This window comes from Piliocolobus tephrosceles, chromosome 3 (genome assembly GCF_002776525.5).
Source record: "Piliocolobus tephrosceles isolate RC106 chromosome 3, ASM277652v3, whole genome shotgun sequence".
In the NCBI taxonomy this organism is placed as follows: Eukaryota; Metazoa; Chordata; class Mammalia; order Primates; family Cercopithecidae; genus Piliocolobus; species Piliocolobus tephrosceles.
Window position 1 is genome coordinate 170,933,857 of NC_045436.1, and position 19,627 is coordinate 170,953,483.

Consider the following 19,627-nt stretch of genomic DNA (forward strand, 5'->3'; position numbering starts at 1 on the left):
TATTACATGTTTCTTGTAATATTACTTGTTAATTGACTGTTTATGTTTTCAATAAGGCTTCCAGTCAACTGTAGGCTATTAGTAGTTAAGTCTGTGGGGAGTTAAAAAATCATATTGGGACTTACGACTGTGGGTGGGGGTCAGCATCCCCAGCCCCCACATTGTTCGAGGGTAAACTGTGTATATGTAAATATATGTACACACAGATATGTGGATATATGTATATATTCACATATTTGTATATATACACATAGTATACATACCTATGTATGTATATACGTGTGTGTATGTGTGTGTGTTGTAGATTAAATTTCATAATACATGTAAAGTATAAACTTGAGGCTGGCAAATAGGAAGGACTCCTTAAATATTAACTTCTATTTTTATGTATATTTTAGCTCTATAACATGAAGGAAAGCCTAAACTAGTAATGGATAAAACATGGTCTTTAGAGACAGGTAGGTCTGGGTTTAAAACCTCATTCAACAACTTGTAAACTTGAGTAACCTTGTATGTGAAGTCCTTAGTCCATTTCATAATCAATGCTCAATGAGTACTGCTTTTATTATTATTATTAATATTTTTAGAGACAGGGACTCACTATGTTGCCCAAGCTGGAGTACAGTGGCTGTTCACAGGCATGATCATAGAGCATTATAGCCTCAAACTTCTGGGCTCAAGTGACCCTCTTGCCTCAGCCTCACAAGTAGTTGGGACTACAGATGTGTGCCACTGTACCTGGCACTTTTATAATTGTCATTTCTTAACATTATGAAACAAAGCTTCCTCATCTCAAAAATAATTAGCATTATCTTTAAGTTACAATTATCATTAAATTATTTGTGTTTGAAATAATATATATTATTATATTATCTACAATATATTTATATTATATAAATTATGTATTATGTTGTTAATATATAATATGTGATATGTATTTTATATATTTTAATATATATCTTTGTGTTGAAAATATTTAATATATATTAAATATTATAGTATATAATATTTAATTTAAATTATATTTTTCCAACAGTATTTATTTTTCTATCACCATTATATATTTTGCATTCATCTCATCTACTTCATTTCTATCCCCATTTTCTAGCTCAAATCTTGGTCACCTCTCCGTTTATTATATTAGTATTCTAATTCATGTCCTTTGTTTCAATTACTCTCTCCTCAAGTCCTCTTTCATAAGACTTCCAGATAAATTTTCTTGAACTGCAAATCTGATGATATCGCTCCTCTATTCTCCATTGATAGTATAATAAAGCCAGACTCTTTTTTCTCATTTCAACCTAAATTTGAATTCTATCTATCTTCTTATCTTTAATTGTCACTATTCCCCTTTATATACTTGACATGCAAATTTGAAGGAGATAGTCACTCTACTGAAACCTTGCTCTTATTTTGCTCTGGCTTCTTCCTGTACTACCTCTTTGAGCTCTGCTGCATGTCCAAATCTTCCAAGGCCCAGTCAAGCCCTTTTACTTGACGGTGTCTCCTCTGGTCCCCTCTCCCTGTCCTTCAAATACTCTCAATATTTTAACTACATCTTCATAATGGCTAGATTTTTACTGTGTTCTAAATTTTACCTGCCTGTTGTTTATCCCTGGTACCTTCAGCGTTTAGCATATTCTGTTCATTAAGATAATACTAGCTTCTCTAACAAATAAACTCCCGTATTTTGGTGGCTTAATACAAGAAAAGTTATTTCCTTCTCAGCCGAGAATCTAATAGGGGTGTTTCTGCTTCATGTAGACAACTTCCCTTCAAATAGTGATTCAGAGACCCAGACTCTTCCCATCTTGGGGTTCCGCAATTTCCTAAGATCCCAGAGTTCTCTGCCTCCAGCCAGTAGAAAAGAAACAAGAGAGTAGAAAAGCAACATCCACATCTTAATCACCATCACCCGGACATACATCACTTGTATTCATATTCCACTGCAAGACCAGTCAAATGGTCCCTCACTGATGCAAAAAGGCAAGGGAAGTGTAGTCCTTGGCTGAGCAATGCCTTCCCAGAGATAGCTCTATTCTGTAGAAGAAAGAGCAGAAATTTTGGGTGAAGAGTAAGCCATCTCTACCATGCTCTGGTATTAGGAGACACTTTATATCAAACATGCATAGATGAAGATGATAATAATATTTAGAATACCCATCATTTATTACCTATAATGAATCTTTTTGTCATAGGAATGGTATGTGTATGTATATATGTATGTATATATATGTGTGTATACATGTGTATATATATTTATTTTATATATACACACATACATAAGTGTATATATATTATATATATATATTTAAGTAAATGTTAAAATGTTGAGAGTATTTGAAAGATAGGGAGAGGGGACCAGAGGAGACACCATCAAGTAAAAGAGCTTGATTGGGCTTTGGAAGATTTGGACATGCAGCAAAGCTCAAGGAGGTAATATAGGAAGAATCCAGAGGGAAAGAAGGGCAAGGTTTAGTAGAGAGTGACAATCTCCTTCAAATTTGCATGTCAAATATGTAAAGGAGAATAGTGTGAATTAAAAATAAGAAGGTAGATAGAATTCAAATTTAGGTTAAAATGAGAAACAAGTGTCTGACTTTATTATACCAGCAATAGAGAATAGAGGAGTGATATCATCGGATTTGCAGTTAAAATGATGTATCTGGAAGTCTAGTGAAAGAGGACTTGAAGAGACAGTAATTGAAACCAGGGACCTGAATTAGAAGACCAATATAATAAAGGGAGAGGTGACCAAGATTTGAGGCAGAAAATGGTGGTAGAAGTGAAGTAGATGAGATGAATGCAAAATGTATAATGGAGAGAAAATAAATACTGTTGATGGCATTTGTGGGGCAGAGGGTCAGGGGTATAAAATAGAATCTTAAGTGTGTTAATTTAGGTGACTGGGAGAATGATGGTGACATTAATAGAAGTGAGGAAGGGAAGATGAGTATGGAGGAGGAAATGGGGGGTGGTTAATTTATTTTGGACGTTAGTAACAGAATATTTGTGTGGGAGAGCCTGTTGGTGTTGACTAACAGGTGGTTGTCAGTTTTAGACTAGCATTAAAGAGAGAGCATTAGTTAAATCAGCAACATTTCTTGTGAGATGTGGATTTGCAAGGATTATTTGAATGGGGAGGTGAGAGACTAATTGGTAAGCTGGTTGAACTGGAGGTACGGTGTCTTAGTAACAAAATACCATAGACTGGGTGCCTTACATAGCAGAAATTTATTTTCTCACCGTTCTGGAGGCTAGAAGTCCATAATCAGGGTGACGGCCTATTTGGCAAAGTCTCCCTTCCAGGGGTGCAGAGAGCCATCTTCGCTGTGTCCTCACATGGCAAAGAGAAAGAGGAAAAGGGAGCGAGCTCTCTGCTGATTCTTCTAATAAGGACACTAAACCCATCATAAGGACCCCACCCTCATGAAATCATCTAACTCTAATTACTTCCCAAAGGGTCCATCTCCAAATACCATCACATTGGGAATTAGGGCTTCGATATATGAATTTTGAGGGGACACGACATTCAATCTATAACACACAGGTATCCAAGTCTGAAGGAAAATAGAAGAAGTTAGAGTAGGGAAGATTCTTCCTGATAGAAGTTTATTAGAAAAGTCAAAATCGATTGAAGTTGAAAATTTTCAGGGGTTCCATTATATTAAGACAAAGTAATAGGCAGACACTTAATATCCTAATTGCTCATTAGGGAGAAGCTGGGAATGTGGAAATGCTACCCCTCTCTAGCTCGCGAAGTTGACAATGTCTGCCACAACAAGAAGTGAATTTTGACCTTATCCAGTATAAAATGAACTTCTCAGTTCATTTCTCAAAACTGAAAAACCAGTTTTAAGGCTTTTAACATAAGTGTTATCCAATCTATATAGTTTATTTGGCATGGTCTCCTTGATAAGTAGAGACCTGGAATAGACCCTAGAGATGATCTGAGATTCCTGTCTTTCAAACTGTGTTTCATCCCAAGGATGAAGAGAAGGTGCCTCAGGGTTGACCCAGGGTGTGAGAATGGTCAGAGCCCGAGATAGAATCGACATCGTTCATATCTCTCCTACCCCTTCTACGCATCAGCCAGGTCAGAGTCACACTTTCTGTTATTTATTAGGCTTCTGGCTAAGACTTCATCTGAAGAAAAGATTTCACACTTTCTGTCTGTGGGCACATCTGTGCCTAGCCATGTCATGTTTATATCTAATAGCCATGTGAGAAACAGCACTCTAGACCAGAGCCTGCAAACTTTTTCTGTACTTGGCCAGATGTAATTTAAACCTTTGGAGGCTGTACAGTCTCTGTCATAACTATTTAACGATGCTGTTGTAGCAGGAGAGCTGTCATGGACAATACATAGAAAAATAAGCATGACTGCGTTGTAATAAAACTTTATTCGCAAAAACACAAGGTGGATTTGTTTGCAGATCTTTGATGTTGATCAACTTCCCTCTTGTTTTATATATTGAGAAATTGCGGTAGAGTGAGGCTAAGAGACTTACTAAAGGTAATAAAGTGGTTAGGAGTAGTCAGGAGAATAAAACTGCAGTCTCCTCATGCATTTCAGTCACCCCTATTCCACCTCATTCTTGTTCCATCTTTGTCAAAATCCCTCAAACTGTTGTTCTGGTGCCTTGAACGTGCTGTAAGATTAATCAGTTGGTTATCTACCTTTATTATGTGCCCTCTTCACAAGCCAAATGATTTGCATGTATTATCTCTTTTAATATTCATGACAACCCTATAATGTTGATATCATTATTCTCTGTTTTACAAAGAAGAACATGGAAGTTTACAGACTTGTCCAAGATCACACTTTAATGGACCTCTTTAATAGTCCTGATAGGCTCAGGCCGCTAACCTTATAATATATCATCAACTCGTCCTTTTCTCTTGGAGTCCCTAGAGTCAATTCATAGAAACTTGTTTCAGCTTTCAAAATATATTCAGGATTCAGCCACTTCTCATCACCTCCACTATTACTATTTTGGTCTGAACTGCTGTCACCTCTCCCCAGGATTGCTGCAACGGCCATCTAGTAGGTCTCCCTGCCTCCAGCTTTATACACTTAAGGTCTATTCCCACCATAGTCACAAGAGTGATTCTGTTAAAACACGAGATAGATCCTGACACTTGTCTTCCAAACCCCTGCCAGGGCTGTTCATGTCACTCAATAAAGGCAGAAATCCTACCATGGCCCTTATGGCCCTGCATACTCTGCCCGTAACCTTAACTCTCTTACTACTCTCCCCTCCCACTCTTTGCCTACCTCCTGGGCTTCCTCGCTGGCCCTGGACAGAACAGGCATGGCCTCTCTTTCGGGCCTTGTATCTAGCTGTCCCTGTCTCCGCCTTGCTTTCCCTCCCCTACTCCATGTCCACAGGCCCGCCCAACTCTCTCACTGCTCCTGGTCTCTGCTCACCTGTGGGCCTCTCAGTAAGGTTCACCTTGACAGCCTTATTGAACACGGCATTCGAAATTCCTGGGCCGCTGGCTGTGTTTTCTTTTTCCCTTAGTACTGGCCAGCTTCTAACATACTGTGCAATTTATTTGTTATGCTTATTGTTCATTGTCTGTCTCCCCTCACAAGCCCCAACCAGTCAATGTCCTTGAGGGTAGGGATCTATATTTTGTCTGCCTTTTTCTCTTTAAGGTGGTGAGCAGTTTTGGGCCCTAAGTGGGCACTGAATAAATCTTTCCTGAATGAATGAATAAACCTGACTCTCTTATTTCAAGGCTTTGTTCTTAATTACTGAATTATATGGCCAAAGTAGTAAGATATTAAATAAATAAATGAATAAATGGAATGAAAGACTCCTCTACTAATTTGGGAATTCTCTGGGCCCTGGGATTGTCTCTTAATCATGTGAGTATGCCTGGAACAAAGCAGGTGCTTACTAAGTGCTTACAGAATTAAATTACATCCTGCAGGCACCAATTCTGACATTTGGGAGGCCCTGTTACCCCATAAAATGCTTCCCTCCTGTTTTGGCCCATCATGACCACAATTGTACTTCTCTTAGCCAAAAAAGCCCTTTGTCCCTTGGCTGAAGTTCAGGCCCTGCTGCTTCCAGCCAGACTGGGCAACAAAAACGAGCTTCAGAAGGAAAGACAACAGTCACTTTCTTTCTGCAGAATTCCTCCCAGGCTGCTTAAGCCTCTCTCCATGTCCCCCCATTTTAAACCCTTTTGCTTTCTTTGCTCTGCAGGATTCTAGCGACAGTCCAAAGAGGTGACTCCGGCTGGATAGTATAAGGAGAGTGAGGGTTTCCTGGGGAATCCTTCCCCTTGGAAACAAGTATCAGGGGCTCCTTTTCCTGCCTTTTATCAGAGATTTTCCAGGGCCAGATATTAGCACAAATACAAGGAAAATAACAATTTGCTACTTACAAAAGAGCAGTTCTGTAGCAGCAAACTTGTCGTCAATGTTAAATCTGAAGACAAATCCCTGATAACTCCTTCTAATGCTATTTCACCTCCAGCCTCTACCTTAAGGTGGAATCTTTTTTTTCTTTCTTTCTTTCTTTTTTTTTTTGAGATGGAGTCTCGCTCTGTCGCCCAGCCTGGAGTGCAGTGGCTTGATCTCGGCTCACTGCAAGCTCCACCTCCCAGGTTCACACCATTCTCCTGCCTCAGCCTCCCAAGTAGCTGGAACTACAGGCGCCGCCACCACACCTGGCTAATTTTTTGTGTGTTTTTAGTAGAGACGAGGTTTCACCGTGTTAACCAGGATGGTCTTGATCTCCTGACCTCGTGATCCACCCGTCTTGGCCTCCCGAAGTGCTGGTGGGATTATAGGCGTGAGCCACTGCGCCTGGCCCCTCTTAAGGTAGAATCTTTAACACAACACATGCTGAGTGTCAGAAAACTGCAGGTAGCAATTCTACCACTGAGGAAAGTTTAATATACCTCCCCAAGTGGAGAAACACAAAGGTAGTGGAGAGTAGGGATTTTAACCAGGGTCTACAAAAGGACACATGCACTTGTATGTTCACCAGCACCCTTTTCACAATACAAAGACATGAATCAACCTAGGTGCCCCTCAGCAGTGGATTGGATAAAGAAAATGTGGTATATCTACAGCATGGAATACTACCCAACACAAAAAGAAAAAAATAATGTCTGTGTAGTAACATGGAGGCAGCTGGAAGCCATTACCCTAAGTGAATGAACATAGAAACAGAAAACCAAACACTACATATTCTCACTTATAAGTGGGAGCTAAACATTGGGTACAAATGAGAATAAAGTGGCAATAATAGACACTGGGACCACTAGAGACTGAAAGGAGAGAGGGAGGGCACAAGGACTTAAAAGCTGCCTACTGGGTACTAATCTCAGTACTCCAAAGCTCAGCATCACTCAATATACACAGGTAACAAACCTGCACAGATATACCCCCCCCGAATCCAAAATAAAGTTGAAATTACATAAAACAAAAGCAAGAACAACCAGGATCTATCTGGTTCCAAGGCTATTTTTTTTCATTGGTTCATTCATTCATTCATTCTTAATCACACGTTTATGGAGCACCCACTCTTGGCCAGGGACCATTCTCAGATCTTGAACAAAGCAGATAAAAATTCCTGCCTTTGTGAGGCTTTTACATTCTAGTAATGAAATACAGATGATAAAAAGTAAACAAAAATTTAAAAAATATGTATGGATGAAAAGGAGAAAGAAGAGCAGGTAAGGGAAATTGAGACTGCAGAGCAGGGGAAATTCGCAGTAGGAAATCCAATGTGCTGACTTCATTGAGAATCCTGGATATGATCAGGGTTGAAGGAGGCAATGGTGTTCACCCCGTGGATGTTTGAGGAAAGAGCATTTCTGGTGGAGGAGTGGCCAGGGCAGAGGCCCTCAGACAGCGGGCATGTGCCTGTGTGTGTGTGGCCAGTCCAGTGACTGGTTTGGCTGGAGTAGAGTGAGTACACGGGAAGGGCAGATCATAAGGACCCCAGAGAGCATTGCAAGGGCTCTATGAGGACTTTGGGTTCTCTCAGGGTAGAGCCACTACAGGGTTTTGTGCAGAGGAGCAGCTGCCTCATGTCTTTACAGTCTCTCTGGCTGCTCCGTGGAGGCCAAGGTTGGGTCAAGGTTGAAAGCAGGCAGACCATTGAAAGGCTGTTGCAATATTCCAGGCAAAAGATGGTGGCTTAGACACAGTGTCCAGGGTGAAGGAGCTGCCTTTCTCCTGACACAGTTCCTCTCCCATCCACTTTCCTCTCTCAGCTGATGACATGTTTATATATAAGAGGAACTTATAATTAGTTCCTCCTCGGTAAGGTGGCCTTTTCTTTCTCCCCTCTGTCCATTGGCTCAGGTCCTCACTCCTCTCCTCAGCTGCTCTGCACCACCCACTCCAATCCTGGCCCAGAACTTTGTATCTCTGACCTCTTCTGTGGCCCTGTTTTGTGTCCAGGCCTCACCCACAGCAGCCTCAGAGCTCTCTCTTGCCCGCCTCTCCTGGTTGGTTGTTATTATATTCCCTGACAACCATTTCCCCTGTTTCACCTAATCTGTGGAGTATTGCAAAACAAAAAGACACAAGTGTGCTAGCTAATGCATGAATTTGGGAACAAATCAGGGGCTCCTACCATCCATCCCAAATCCAGGAGGCTGGCAAACTCACTCCCAGTTTTCACTTCTTCCAGCCAGGGACCATCAGTGCTTATCTCGAGGGGTTGTCCTATCAGTCAATGGGATAATACATGGGATATTACATTGCAGCAAGAATGTTACATAGATGATAGGGAAGGGGAAGGAAGAAGATGTTCAGCACATACTATATGTCATGCACTTTATCTCCAGTATGTTGTGGAACTGTCACAAGGACTCTGTGAGTTGGTTCTAGCATTCATTGTTCACTAGATGAGGGAATGAAAAATAAAACAACCTGCACTGAGCCTGCAGTTGACTCCAGTCATGAGGGTGTGAGCAACCTCCAAAGTAGAAAGATGTTCCATGTCTGGAGAAGACAACAGATTCCTTGTTTAAAAAGGAAAAATACGATATTGAAAGGATGGCTTGGTTTCTCAGGCTTGGGTGTGACTTAGTCAACACGTTAAATCAGCTGTGTCGCCAGAGCTTCAGCCAGTGCCAGGTTGTGGAGAGATGGGCACCCAGGCCAGGGTTCCCACTGCCTATTCCAGGCACTTCTCCTTGGCCCACACAAGGAAGGGGTATGTGAGGGTATGTGAGTGCTTTCCCATGACACCAAAATACAACTAAGCAGAAATGATGCATGGCTTGGGGCTGGAAAAACATTTACAACAACCTGATAATGGAATCCATTTGTCCAGGTCTAGCCAGGTTTGGCAGGTGAGGCAAGAGTCCCACCTAATGATACAAGAGCTCCTTTTCATCATTTGTGGTTGGGTTTTCCCCCACTGCCAAGGAGGTGCAGGGTGCATGGGCAGGGGGAACTACGCCTGTGGTGCAGGAATGCACTGAGAAGGTGCTGCCCAGGTAACCCTGCCCTGCATGTGTGAATCACCCAGTTAGAAGGCCATTCCTGGTGGGTTTGCATCTTGTCAGCATTTTACACACTGGTAATTCTCTTGCCCAGAATGTGTCTCCTCCTTGCCAGAGTCAGGAAATGCGGCCAAAGAATTTGGCATTTTCAAAGCCAAGAGCCTTCTTGTTTCCTCTATCATAGGGGCTTTCTGACAGCTGGTGGAGTTGTGGCTTTGAGGGTGAAATTTTTTTTTGTCAACTTGGCTAGACTATGGTGACCAGTTGTTTGGTAAAGCATGAGTCTAGATGTTCCTGTGAAGGTACTTTGTAGATGTGATTAATATTTACAATCAATTGATAGTAAGTAAAGTAGATTATCATCCGTAATGTAGATGGGCCTTGTCAAATCAGTCGAAGACTTTCAGAGTGAAGACTAAGGTTTCCTAACAAGAAGGGATCTCTGCCTAGAGACTGCAACATAGAAATCCTGCCTACGTTTCCAGTCTTCAATCTGAAGACTGCAATATTTCTTACCTGATCTCCAGCCTGCTTGCTTGCCTGATCGATTTTGAACTTACCCTCTCCCACAGTGGTGTGAACCAATTTCTTAAAATAATCCTTCTGTCTCTCTCCTCCTTGCCTCTACATAGGTAGAGTCATGTATCATATAATGACGTTTCAATCAACAACTGCATATATGATGATCTTAGAAGATTATAATGGAGCTGCCCTACACAGATGTACAATATTTAAATGTTTCATATTGTGTTTATGCTGTTTCTTTCTATTTTTGGATACATAAACACTTAACGTTGTGTTACAATTGCTTACAATATTCAGTACAGTCACATGCTGTACAGTGTGTAGCCTAGGAGGAATAGGCTGTACCATGTAGCCTGTGTGTGTAGTAAATTATAGCATCTAGGTTTTTGTAAGTATACTCTAATGTTTACGCAATGATAAAATCATCTAATGATACATTTCTCAGAGCACATCACTGTCATCAAGTGACAAATAACTATAATGTGTAAGTGTGTGGGGTATGTGGATACATACATATACATGCATATGTGTGTATATATAAAATATATACATATATTATATATGAAATATGTGTATATATTATATAATATGCACATATAATATATGCACATATAATATATAATATATATACATATATTTATATTATATAATATATGTAAGTTATATATACACATATTATGTATACAATACATACATATATAAAATATAGACATATAATATATACATATTATATATTATATATATAATGTGCATATATTTTATATATATATACACACACACACCCCGTTTTCCCTTGGCATCTGTGGGAGATTTGTTTCAGGACCCCCTGCAAATATCAAAATCTATGACTTCTCATGTCTCTGATGTAAGATGGCATAGTATTTGTATATAACCTACAAACATCCTGTGGTATACTTCAAATCATCTCTGAATTACTTATAATATCTAGTACAAGGTACAGACTATGTAAATAGTCGTATTGTTTTTTTAAAGTTTTACTTTTATTGTTGTATTGTTATTTTTTATTGCTTTTTTTCTCTGAATATTTTCCATATGCAGCTGGTTGAATCTGCAGTTATATATAATGATTATAGAATCTATAATACATATAATTATAATAATATATGACATTGCTATAATACAATATAATAATATGAAATATCTATATGGATATCTGAACTACTGAAGTATTGTAGTTTGGGAACTGTGAAAACTTCTTCAGGACTCCTGAAGTCCTTCAGAATTCTAAAATTTCAAGCATTCCTCATTTGCACATATGGATGCTGGAACCCTGCCTTGAGTCAGGTTTACAGTCTGGTACCTGGTTCAGGAGCAGGATGTGACCAAAGAGTAGAATCTTAGCCAGTGAGGCTTCCCTCTGTAGACTTGCTCAGCTGCCTCCTATGGGGCCATGGCTTCAGGGAGCTGCACAACTTGCTTCTCTGCTTGTCTTCTGAATCTGTCCTTCCAAACTCCTGGCAGAGGTGATGGACTGCCCAAGTGATACTGTTTCTATATTATTGCTTATTGTTTTTGTTTTTGAGATGGAGTCTCACTCTGTCACCCAGAGTGGAGTGCTCTGGCGCAATCTCAACTATTTGCAACCTCCACCTCCTGGGTTCCTGCCTCAGCCTCCCTAGTAGCTGGGATTATTATTTCTTGAGACACAATTATATCCAGGTAATCCTATAGTGGCAGTTATCCATCCATCCCTCCATCCATCCATCCATCCATCCATCCATCCATCCATCTATCCTTCCATCCTTCCATCCAACATAGATTTATCCAGCACCTTCTTTCTACCAGCTTTTGTTCTGGTTGCTTCTGGGGGAGGGCACATGAATGCACAGATAAGCTATTTTGGAGCTCTGTGGTCTAGAGAGGTCCTACCCTTGGGACCCACAGAGGGAAATTCTAATCTCCTTTTCCCAGACAGCGTTGGCACTGCAGACCATCTCTTGTGTTCCTTCTTGTATCTCTTTGGACGCAGGAGCATGCTTAACAGCACTGTGGCTGACCACTGTTGTCATCCTTGGCTACACATCTTCCTGTTCCATCTTGACAGCTGAGGGCCTAGGAGTTCTTCAGGGAACCCCCGCTGGGGTTTGCAGTCATCTATCTCCCTTTCCCACTCCTCTCTGGAATTGCGCTTGCTAGTAGGAACTGATGTTGACCCATCCCTTTCCCTGATCCTCAGGCTGTTTGATCATGACTGTATTTCTTGAAGATTCCTTTTCTTCCGGTGTGACCTTTTTGAGGACCAGCCCCAGCCTGGAGGCCCAGACAGAGCTCTGGAGAAGGAGCATCTGGATAGACACATCTGCTATCCCATTAGTCTCACCGCTCCCACTTCGCTCTCAGGCTCAGGCTCTTGCTGCTCAAATACACCATGGCACACCTGAATCCATGGGTGATGGCACGAGCCACACTTCCTGGTCTTGCCCTTCCCTTCTGGATGTAACTTCATGTCTCCCCGTTGGAAAAGAGACTGACATGAAAACCAAAATTAAAATACTGTAGTAAGTGCCAGAAAGTGGTAGCTGTAGTGTTCTGTATGGCCTTCTGAGCCTGAGGTGGCAGGTCAGGTCAGGTTCAGCAAAGGTTTGCTAGCGAAGGGGTGGGTAATATGAAATCTGAGTGGTCAAAAGGAATCAGAGTGATTAAATGGATGGTGGGGAAAAGAGTTTTAGACAGAGTGAACACAGCTGTGGCAGCACAGTGAGAAGACATTGAGATGTGATCAAAAACCTGGAATCAGTTTGTGTAGCAGGAACACTGGGCAGGAGAGATAAAACACTATGGGGACCTGGCGCTTTGGGAGGCCGAGGTGGGCAGATCACTTGAGGTCAGGAGTTCGAGACTAACCTGGCCAACATGGTGAAACTCCATGTCTACTAAAAATACAAAAATTATCCAAGCATGATGGCACACACCTATAATCCCAGCTACTTGGGAGGCTGAGGCAGGAGAATTGCTTGAAGCAGGAGGCAGAGGTTGCAGTGAGCCAAGATCGTGCCACTGCACTCCAGCCTGGGCCACAGAGTGAGACTCTGTCTCAAAAATAATAAATAAATAGATAAATAAATAAATAAATAAATAAATAAATAACACTATGGGGCTGTTTCTCATCCTGGAGTACAAAGAGAAGCACCTTAACTTGACTTTGTTTTCTCTAGGAAGTGAGACTTCTTTAGTGATGACGCTTTCTGGCACCCTGGCATCGTACCTGCGTAGGGTAAGATGGATACCTTCAAATTACCATTTCTTGTTCCAGTCCCTTCATACAATGAACCAGTTCCTGAAAATTTGCATTGCAAAATCATGAAGATACTGTAACTTCAATTCTGCTAACACTTACATGAGAAGGAAAGGAAGCTGGGAAGCACATATGCAAAAGGTGGTCATTGGTTAAGGTGAGTGCTGTTTGGTTGGTTTAATTCTTGGCTTTATTTTTTGTGTTTACTTTTGTTTTGTTTACTTAACTTTAGAATTATATTAAAAAATTACATTTGAGTCATATTCAAACAGCTCTCCCAACAGATATTCTGGGTCTAATTTCTAGGCTGCAGCATAAGATACTCATCCTCCAGGTGGAATTAGTCTTTTTCTGTAATATATTAGCAGAGGCTCTATTAGGAAGTGATAAGACCACCTACTAAGGTCTCCAGGAATATAGGGGATTTTTCTACCAGTGGCAAGGAGTGTTATTCCAGATCAACCTAATAACTTTGCATTCATGGCACCCATTAGGGTGTCTTCTTTGTGGTGATTGCTAGTTTAGAAAATGGAAGGAAAATTCAGCAAGGCTGTTTGTGATGTGGCTGCAGAATTCCCTGATGGCTGAGGGTCCCAGAAAGCTGTGTGTCCAGCATACAATATCCTTTGTTTAAGCATCTGCATCTTTTCCCCAAGCAGGCTGTCAGCAAGGCAGTCATGCCCCCTCTCTCACTCAGTTCAGGCAGGAATCGAAGCACAATTTGGTCTCTTTGTCATTTCAAAAATCAAACCTGCCTAGGGACGAAGTTCTAGCAGCAGCTGTTTTTGCTTTATGTTTTATTTAAAGACATTTAATTTTGAGTCCTGTATGTTTTCAATGATAATTTTAATTTTTGGTAGAGCAGACTGTGTACATGTATAAAATACCCTTGATTTATATACAGCAACTCTTTCATTACCTGACTTTTTTTAAGGATAAATGCAGATTGATGATCCTAATTAATAACTAAGTGATTATAGCTATTTATTGTTTTAATTATTTCTTAAAAATAATAGTAATTAAATATCAAATATATTAAATTATACTTTATGGTCAGCTTTGTGTCAAGTAGTTTACATACATTTTCTCATCAGGCTTTATAAGAATCTTATAAAGTAGATGGAGAAACTAATATTCATTTTATGAATAGAGTCTCAGGAAGGGTAAGTGGCTTGTTCAAGTTCTCATGGCCAACGAGTAGGGAAGCTGAGATTTTTAAACCAGGTATGTTTGATGCCATATAACATGCATAATGTGATATTATATGTATACTGTATATGTATATTTATGTGTGTGCATACCTATATATTATATTATTTATATGTGATACCCAAACTTCCAAATCACATTTTCTCCTCATCTCTTTCATTTTCTTTTTTCTCTGACTTTTTCTATCTCTTGGCCTCTTGGCTCCTTCCAATGGTTGAGTAACCCTGCCGTCCTTCATGGGCTGTGATCTGAGAGGGCAAAATGTTAAAGCATTTCCCATCTTACGTGGATTTCCCAGCTCACCTATGCCAAAAGTGGACTGAGCTCCTGATCCTAATGCCAGAGGACCTAGGATCATATCTCATTTCTTTTCTGTTCTAGCCTCATATATTTGGGCAAGTCTTGCAGCTTCTCTGAGCCTCAGCTTCCTCATCTCATATGTTGGCTGAGGCTCACAAGAGCTGGTGTCCTGTGTGCCTGCCAAAGTTATCATGAGGATTAAACGTGAGGATAGATGTGAACGCAGTTATGAGCTGTGAACTGCAGTGGTACTCTGTCATATTCTCTGGGCTGCACATCCTCTGTCATGAGAGTTTATCTGGGAGGCAGGAAAGTAAGGAAAAAAGGAATTCCTGCAGAGCCAACCCCACACATGAGCAGGAATTAGAAAGGTCATGTGGGATCCAGCAAAGTGTCCAGGAGGCAGGATTAGTCATCATCCCAAGGCAGAGGCACTTGTTTGTTTCTACTCCAGGAATTTGTCATCATCACAATTCTGCCACTCCCTGACTCTGCTTATTCTGAACCTGCCATTACTATTCAGCTTATTTCTATTCCTATCTCTCAGCCTTGTGGCTTTTGCTGCCTCATACCATTGTCTGTCTCCGTCTTTTGTGCTCAGCCTCCTCTCTGAGTTAGTTCTGCCTTTGTTTCTGTTAAGGACAGCTGACTCATTCTGTAGGTCTCACACTTCTACTGCCCAGGGAGAAGGTTCAGTTTGCTATCATCAGTGTTGTGCTGGTAAATGTTTAATAACTGGTTCTCTGTGGGAGGCTGGGTGGGGGTACGGGAAACCCTGACACCTGTGTGTTGCCAATTTCCTTGGAACAAATACTCCCACGAGAGATGGTTTCAAGATGCCGACATAATGCCACCTGGCTCCTCAAATTCTGAAAATGGAACAGTTGGAGCCCATAAGCTAGCGTAAGCCAGCTCCAGCATATCACTATGAGCCCTCTCTGCTGCCTCATAGCTGCTGGTCAGTCCAGCGATTGGCTGATCTTGAACTGGGGTCCCATCCTGGTCCATTTAGCTGTGGTCAAGGTATCAGGATTATACATTTAACCTCTCTCTGAAAGTCCTGTGGACATAGGAACTTTCCAGTTTATTTGTTTGACTCTCATTTTACAGATGTCTCTGTGACTTCAATAAAATAAGGGGACAGATAGAAAAGGAGGGTAAGTAAATATAAATTAGAAAATGATTAATGCCACAATAAAGGTGTAAAAGATGTAAAATGAGGGTTCAGAGCCAGGAAGTATCACTTTCCAGTCGGTGGCAAACAAGGAAGACTTTATGGAGCAGATAACATTTTAACAGAGACTTCAAGAATGATAGGGTTTGGAGAGGTAGAAATAGAGGAGAAGGTGTTCAAGACACAAAGAAGAAAGTTTGAACAGAAGTGTGCAGTGAGGAGGCATGGAATAGGTATGGAGTTAGTGAGCATTTCACTTTATTGGAGCAGAAAGTTTGTGAAGAAGAAAAAGTGATCCTATTATGAAGAAAAGTTGGACCGGGCACGGTGGCCCATGCCTGTAATCCTAGCATTTTAGGAGGTCATGGTGGGCAGATAGCTTGAGTTCAGGAGTTCCAGACCACCTTGGGCAACATGGTAAAACACTGTCCCTACAAAAAATATTATTTAAAATATCTATATTATAAATTATATTGTATTAGGTTGGTACAAAAATAAGTGTGGTTTTTGCAGTTATTAATACTTTTCATGGCAAAAACGCACTTACTTTTGCACCAAACTAATAAAAAAATTAGCCAGGCATAGTGGTGCACACCTGTATCTACTTGGGAGGCTGAGGTGGGAGGATCACCTGAACCCAGGAAGTCGAGGTTGCGGTGAACCATGATCATGCCACTGCACTCCAGCCCAGGCAGTAGAGTGAGACCCTGTCTCCAAAAACAAAAGCAAAAACAAACAAACAAACAAACAAAAAAAAAAAAAAAAAAGAAAAGAAGAAGAGAAAAGTAGAGGACTTTTGGGTGTGTCAAATAAGCCTGAAGTATCTTATACTGCTTTTCTGAGGTACTGTTTGCAAATAAAAGTGAAATACAAAATACAAATTATAATGCTATTATCTATTATTTTTACATGGATCTATTGAAATAGAGTCTTGAGAGCTTATGAGAGTAAGATTTTGTTGAGTCACATAAATTGGTTCTGATCCTCCATTTTTTCAAATAGATGATATTATCATGGGTATTAGTTCTTGCACTGAATGGTGTCAGCAAGTTGAGGCAGAGCATTGGTGAGAATAAGACTGGGCTGAATCTGGAAGAAGAGAGATCCTGCCTTGTTGCCAACTCAAGACATGGGCAAGTCATTTCTTTGCCAGCCTTGGTCCATCCTCATGCCTGTAATCTCACAGGGTGGTTATTTGATGGTTGCTTTCATAGCCTTCCCACGTCTATAATCACATACACTTGACCTCTTCAACTTTATTTTAAATGAAGTCATTCATTATTTGAGGACTGACAAAGAGCAAAATTCTCCATGCCCTCAACTTGGAGACTCTTCCCTTGAGAAAGAGCTACAACTGGAATCATTGCCAAGATTCATATGTTATAGGGGAGGAGAATTCTGGTTAACTGAATATCTTTGTTAAAGTGAAGATTAGCTAGCATGAACTATTTAAACCCTTGCTGTTAGCAATATATCTAGAGTGTGCTAATTAACATCTCTAACTTAGGAAAACAGGAAAATAAGAATTAAGAAATATATATATATATATATATATATATGTGCCAGCCTCTGTGATAGTCACTAGGAAACAGAATGATAATAATGGCTATCATGTATTGAACATTTTATTCTTTGCCAGATACTGTTCTGAGAGCTTTATGCACGTCGTCTCCTTCAACATTCCCAACAAATATAAAAACTAAGCAAACGGTTATAATACTTTGTAGTTGGTTGAATAGGGATCATCCAAAAATGATATGTCCATATGCACATCCCTGGACCTGTGGCCTTATTTGGGAAGGGGGTGTTTGCAGATGTAATTAAGCATCCTGAGATGACAAGGTCCTCCTGGATTATCCAAGATGGCCCTAAATATGGTGGCAAGTGCCCTTATAGGAGACACACAGGGAAGAAGCACACAGAGGAGGAGGCAATGGGACCATGGAGGCAGATATTGGGGTGATATAGCCACAAGCCATGGAACACCCAGAGTCCCCAGATGCTGGAAGAGACAAGACACAGATCATCTTCTACAGCCTTCACGGGGGCATGGCCCTACCAACACCTTGATATCAGACTTTGGGCCTCGAGAATTGTGCAAGCATGAATTTCTGATGTTTCCGGCCACCAAGTTTATGGTAATTTGCTACAGGAGCCATAAGAAACTAATAAATACCCATTTTACAAATATGAGAATGAAGCATAGAAGGGCCAATCAACTTACCTGAGATCCCACAGTTAGTAAGAAATGACTGCAGGAGACTCACCTAGGCATCCTTAGAGTTTGCTTTCAACCTTAATAGACAACTGCACTTCATAATATCTCTACCCCTAATGAGATACATAAGCGATCCAGTTACTCTGAAAAGTGCAATGGAAACTTGGGGCAGACATAGGGTACAGCTATAGGAGCACAAGAGGGGCATATAACCCTGCTTTTGAGGGGAGGCATGAGTATCAGGGAAAATATCCTGAGGGAGGTGATGATATTGAGCTGATAAAGATTTTTTTTTTTTTAATTTTTAAAAATTTTAAGTTCAGGGCTATGTGTGCAGAATGTGCAGGTTTGTTACATAGGTAAATGTGTATCATGGTGATTTTGTGCATAGACCATCCCATCATCCAGGTATTAAGACCAGCATCTATTAGCTATCCTTCCTGATGCTACCCCTCCTCCCCACTACCCTCTGACAGGCCCCATTATGTGTTGTTCCCCACTTTGTGCCCACTTGTTTTCATCATTCAGCTCCCACTTATAAGTGAGAACATGAGGTATTTGGTTTTCTATTCCTGTGTTAGTTTGCTGAGGACAATGGCCTCCCGCTCTATCCATTTCCCTGCAAAGGACATGATCTCATTCCTTTTTATGGCTGCATAGTATTCTGTGGTGTATATGTACCACAGTTTCTTTATCCAGTCTATCATTGATGGGACATACCATGTCTTTGCTATTGTGAATAGTGCTGCAATGGATTTACACATGCATATATCTTTATAATAGAATTATTTATATTCCTTTGGGCGTGTACCAGGAACTTAAACAAATTTACAATAAGATTTTTTATGTTTTTTTTTTTTTTTTTTTTTTTTAACAGAGTAAAGTGGAGATATTTTTCCAAGCACAAGGAGCAACCATAGCAGGTGAGAAAGAGCAGAGATGTTAAAAAGACTAAGTAGCTGGTCCTACATAGCAGGAAATTGTGGCCAATGTCTGGGAAGCCCTGACTTCAGATCCCATCTTCTTTCAAGCTGCCTTCTGGACTGAGAGGCAGGAGTGCTCTTTGTGTCACATCTTCCTCATTTCTTAGCTGTCTGACCTCTACAGATTTGCTTAACCACCCTACACCTCAATTCCATCTGCTGTCAAAAGAGGATAAAAATAATAGTGCCAGCTCTCTCTAACTCACATAAGACTCTGTGAATAAAATCTTTGTAAATGGAAAGGCTTAGAAAAATATGAGTAATTGTTTATGTAATGAGCCTAAGTTTTTCTTTGGAATTTTATTTTTTGAGATAACCTTCCAGTTCAGCACGTTTTCTTGTGATTTGCTGATTTCCTCTAAAAGTCTAGTAACATAAGTTTTCTCATTAACAGTTTTTAAGATGTGGGCTTATTTTAATATTCCTATCCAAATCATTCCAAGCAGTTTTCAAATATTTTTCTCAAAAGTCCTGTAAAA

The 19,627-nt window shown here is 40.4% G+C and overlaps 1 long non-coding RNA gene across 2 annotated transcripts; it reads left to right on the plus strand.

The window, feature by feature from the left end:
• The first annotated feature begins 421 nt into the window (after window positions 1–421).
• On the plus strand, window positions 422–19,313 carry LOC111539014. 2 transcript variants are annotated; one of them, XR_002730541.1, is made up of 4 exons: window positions 422–458; window positions 13,185–13,421; window positions 15,884–15,930; window positions 19,043–19,117. It is a non-coding gene; the product is annotated as an uncharacterized LOC111539014 (long non-coding RNA). The 2 variants fall into 2 exon arrangements; XR_002730542.1 differs by lacking the exon at window positions 15,884–15,930 and having other exon boundaries at window positions 19,043–19,313.
• The last annotated feature ends 314 nt before the right edge of the window (window positions 19,314–19,627 follow it).